This window comes from Monopterus albus, unplaced genomic scaffold (genome assembly GCF_001952655.1).
Source record: "Monopterus albus unplaced genomic scaffold, M_albus_1.0 scaffold67.1, whole genome shotgun sequence".
Lineage (NCBI taxonomy): Eukaryota > Metazoa > Chordata > Actinopteri > Synbranchiformes > Synbranchidae > Monopterus > Monopterus albus.
The window spans coordinates 1,492,389-1,497,968 of NW_018127947.1; positions in this window are offsets into that span (position 1 = coordinate 1,492,389).

Sequence of the window (5,580 nt, forward strand, 5' to 3'; positions counted from 1 at the left end):
CTCTCTCTCTCCCTGTACCTTTCTGCAGGTTGCCCTGGCCCTGGAGCTCTATGTCTCTGACGAGCAGTCACCGGCCACATCGACCTGATCAGTGTTTGATTGTTGTGTCTTGTTGCTTTTCTTCTTTTGTCTCTCCTCTATCCACTCACCCCAACCGGTCGAGGCAGAAGGCCGCCCACCAAGAGCCGGGGTCTGTCGGAGGTTTCTTCCGTTAAAGGGAGTTTTTCCTCCCCACTGTCGCCAAGTGCTTGCTCAAGGGGGATTTGTTGGGTTTTCCCTATGTAATAATATTGATAACAGTAAGGTCTAGACCTTACTTTGTAAAGTGTCCTGAGATGACTTTTGTTGTGATTTGGCACTATACAAATACAATTTGATTTGATTTGATTTACTTTTGGCACTTTAAATAAACTTTGATGTTAATACTTTTGTACTTTCATCTTGGTAACATTTTGAATTCTTGCTTTTATTTGTAACAAAGTATTTTTACACTGTTGTATTACTACTTTTACTCTCAGTAATGATTAACCGACTGACAACACTGATATTTCCAGTGATAGTAAACAGTCGTGCAGTGTATTATTTTCACCTGTGAGAAGCTGAGGCTTGTGGCGCGACTGTATCTGTGCGAGATGCTGGATTTGTCTTTTGTTTTATTGTTATTACTACATTGTTCTTGTTCTGCTTTTATGTTTATAGACTTGACTAATAAAGCTGATTCTGATCTAAACATTTTCCTGGATTCCCGCTGTTGAGCTGGTTGCGCACAACAAACAACAATTAAAACAAATACTAGAACATTTTTGTGGTTGTCTAAAGGCTTCTTATAAATGCTAAGTAGGGAGGTGGTGTTAGCGCAGTAATAATGTTAAAAAGCATGCTAACAGTTGCTAATTAGCGTGTATTATTTTTGCCAGTATTTGGTCATCAAGTGAAACTTTCAGCCGGTGACGGTGCAGGTGAAAAGTCAGATGATCACCAAAGTTATTACAACTCATCTGGAAGGAAACATGAATGTTTGAGGCAGGCTGACCACTATCCAAAGGGAAGTTGTTCAGATATTTCACTCAACACCACAAACATCAGCATCAGTGTGGCACTAGAGCAAAGGTCAGAGGATGGCGACAGTCAGTGGGAGGGGGAGTATCAAACGCTGTCACATTGTTCGCATGGAGAAAACAAATATGGAAGAACATGGTTACAATGTTTGAAGTTACAGACCTTCTGGTAACAGCACGTCTGAAGAACTGTTAGTGACGTACAGTGTTTAAGCCCCGGCTTCCTCCAGGCTGACTGACCTGTTCAACACAAACCTGACATTAGTCTTGATCTCTGCTGACAAACCGAGCAGCTGCTCGAGAGTCCATTTCCTTCTCTCCCTGTCTGAGCACCCGGAGACCCCCTCTCGCTGTGTTTAGCATCCTGTTTGATCTGTCCGCCTTCTGAATCCCCTGCTCCTCAGTTTCCAGCACCATGCATACACTCACAGAGCAGCACGTGCGCACAGGAAAACACACGCATACAGACAGCAACAAGATCCTCCAGCTGCTGCACAATGCAAACACCCTCACTCCACTAAAATGAACAGGCTGCTTTTTTTTTTATCATGGAGGAAGCCTCAGTTTCCTGCTCCGGGCGTCTGAACTACTCCACGATCAAACATCCTGGAAGTCTGAGGAAGTTCAACAAGTTCAAAATGTGCACATCATTCTAGTATTTATTTCTGCTGAAATGCATTGTAATAAATGAGTGCTTACAAACCCTAACTATGGAGCTTAAAGTAAAGTGCTGCCATGTTATTTGTCAAGTCTGTTTCAAATGCATAACTACCAGGAGGCACCGCTTCTGTTGCAGAGGGATATTTCTCATATGCCAGAAGGTGGCAGCAGAAGCATAGTGAACACAGCCCGTCTTCACAGAGGTTTCATCAGCGGATGTTGCCTCAGAAGAGCCACAGATGGTGCTTCGTGTTTACTCCAGTCGCAGCATCCACCCATCACGGGCACTTTAAGCTTCTGTGATACACTAAGTCACCGGCTTTTCCGTCTGTCAGTCTTGCAGGGTGATGATGAGAAGTTACAACTGATAAATGATGACCTTGTCTTCACAGAACACTCCTCTGAGAGTGTTTCCTTAAAGCTGACAAACCATAAGGAATGACAAAATGAAGATTAAAGTCGAGGCTGGGTCACAGCTGTCGAGGCACTGCATACATGTGTGTATTTTTAAATTGTGGGAAACACCAAAGTCAGAGTTTGGTATATCAGGTCATGGCTAACCTGAGTCAAATTTGCGGTACTGTCTGCTGCCCTGAAACCCTTCCTGTTAACCGTCAGGAAAACAGCACGGGCCCCCCGAGGAGGAAATGACTTCATTGTTGTGTGTTCACTGGCAGGGTAGCACAGTCATGCTGAAAGCGGCCCGCTGGACAAGAGCGGTGACCAGCAGCAGCCACACATGGGAATATTTGAACTTTGATCAGAAGAAACCATTAGTGTGTGTGCCCAGTGGGCGGGTGGAGGCAGTGGGCTTCTCACAGAACGAACTACATGAACAGACTGAATGCAGCATCACCTGGACCAGGACCATTGCAGTGGATGACCAGTAAAATAGCTCATGGAAGTGAAAATGTCACTGTAGCGCACAAACCTCAGCTAAAGAGGTTGAGTTGCCAGTCAGTCGCCCAGGGGCCCACTCCCTCATAGCTCGTCTGTGTCTTGATCCACTTGTTAATTGTGAATCAATGAACCTAAGCAACCATCATGCGACCATCAGCAGACAATTACAATCTACAGGAGGCAAGAAAACAACCTCAGAGCCTTTTTGAGGAAAATTAATTCAGTGGTGTGTGAGACTGTTCAGGACCTGCAGACACCCTGGAACTGCGAGGTTCCAGGGTGAACGACCGTGGTGCTTATTCTGTGTTTCCTGTAAGCCAAAACCCGCACATCATGATTCACTCATTAAGTACGACTCCAACGGCTCCAAGTGTCAACACTTGCAGGGAGACGGATCGAGATGCAGTGACCTCAAAACATCTGCTCGTTACAACACAGCGCTCTGCTCATCCACACGGACGGCCTCAAACCTCAGGACAAAACCAGTGGAACTGAGGCAGATAAACTCACACAAACACATGACCACAGGACTAGTGCACTACAATGAGTTTTAGGTAGGTGTACCTAATAAACTGACACCCGAGTGTGAAACAACATTATAAACAGTTGTTGACTTTAATATACAACTTACATACTGTACATTTGTTTTTTTTAATGTTAAATCTTAATCTGCAAATTAACTAGGAAGCTTCAAAAGTACCAAATATCAAAGCGTACTACAGTATTTCCTCTGAACCGATGTCAAAACACTCAAACAATAAGACAAAGGTGTCCACTGTAGTTCCATGTGGGGCAATGTCTCAGTGATGGTGGCGCTATCCAGATCGCCACCAGGGGCAACTTGGGGTTCGATGTCTTGCCCAAGGACACTTGGGCATGTGGACTGGGAAGACTGGGGATCAAACTGACGACCTTCTGGTTAAAAACACGACCACTTTACCTCCTAAGCCACAGCCACACAAAAAAGAAAGCACCAGGAGTGCGACTGTGTACCTGCCACCAAACAGTGATTCGATGTCAAGTTACTGCTCTTGTACTGGAAGTAATACATGAGTGAGTGAGGGACTCTTACAGGTTTCGAGTGTGCCCTGCATTCACACTGGAAAAGTCACTGAAATACATTAGTAAGCAAACTAAAAAAGTTTCTTAAAAGAAGGCAAGGACACAAATTTACAAAGAAAATACAGCTGTAAAAACCATGAATGGTGGTGAGAGAGTTGAGGAGATGCTGGAAAACAAAGAAAAACCTGGTGGTGGTGGCACAGTTACAAAATCTGCTGTTTTTCTTTACTGATTGCGCAATTAGAAAAACAACATACACAAAGATGAGAGAACCGGGAGTCTGTGCAGCAGAGGTCAAAGGTCGGGCAGCGAGGCATGCAGGTGCTTCAGAAAGCTGTGGGAGAACCGCAATCACGCAAGCTGCGTGTGGTTCCAGCCTCTTGCCAAGACCTCTCACTCTGTGTGTCCCAGACTTTCTCCCGGAGTTATCCACTCCCCGTCCTCTCCCTCCACTGGCTGCGCTCCCCACTCCCACTCTCGACCGCACACAAATGGTTTGAATAAGAGGGATGCATGACTGGGCTGTGGCTACAGATGAAAACCTGAAGAGTGATAGTTTACTTAGCCTAAATACCCCCGATTAGACAAATTGAAACATTGTTGTTATGCGGTGGAAACTCAAGGACCTATTGGCCAAGCACATTCACCCCGCTCCGGAAAAGGCTGCGCTCGCGGACTTTTGTCATGCGAAAACCACAACATCTGACACAAGTGGAAAAATCAAAACAAAACCAAAAAAAGCTGCAACAAAAATCTTCCACCAAAACAAAAACTGTAAAACAGAAGATCAACATTGTCACAGTGAAATGCTTCACAGAGGAGGCAGGCACACGCGACTCGGGCTGCTGTAAGAAAACATCCGACCACAGACGCTCTCTCCTGACTTAGGGTTCGCCTCATGAGGTCACATTTTCCTCTCACTGTAAACATCTCCAGAGTCACAGAGGGCCCACACTGACATGCTACTCTGAATTCACAACCTACTCCTCCTGAAAGCAAAGAGATCAATCACAGTGTCACACTAGAAATAATTCAAGTATTATTTGAACTGAACTTCCGAGTGCTTAGAGTCAGCCAGCGGTCAAACCCCCTTCATCCCATTAACGGTTATCATTTATAAGGCCATGGAGACCTTTCTCTTCTAACTACTTAAATATTACAACACACACATGCACTGCACATGCACACACTCAGCTTCAGATGTGGAGCTCTGCAGATGGCTTGTTTTTTTTTTTTTTTTAAAGTTTTATATAACTTTAGCATCTTGGGGGTTTGGGTGTTTGCTCAGAGACAATAAGCCATTCAGAACTGTGATTGGCCTCGTCCATTATTGTCAGACATTCTGTAGCGGTACCGGCTGAGCCTCAAGTCATCACCTGATGTAGCGCTTTCCTAATCCTAATCTGGTTTTTCTGACTGTGACTCTCTTAAAGACGGACTCCTCTTCATGTTGCCCAGTCATTTTTCTTGTCTTTTTGCTACTGAAGCTTTATGTGGTGTAAACGGCTCCTCATCGTGCGATAAAACCATGAAAGGAATCAGAGCTTCATCCCATGTAATGAGCACTCAACTTTGTTGAGCAAAATAACAGCGCAGCACACTCACAGTCACTGTGTGGTGTAATGTCACGGTGCATTTGCATCTAGAGAACAATCCTACTTTTCGGTCAATTTCTTACTGTAGCTCAGGTGTTAGTTGACCCATCTGCCCTTGAGGCAAAGCTCAATCTTGAGATTTTCTTCCATCATTTTTGTGGAGCAGCTCATCCCATTTAACACACGTGATGGGCATCTATTACCGTAACAAAACTCTTCCCGTGGGTGTGGAACCAGCATAGCCACATGAGAGGACAGCCAGGACCAGAGGAGCAGGAACAGAGGTTCTCAGAGGGGATTTCGTG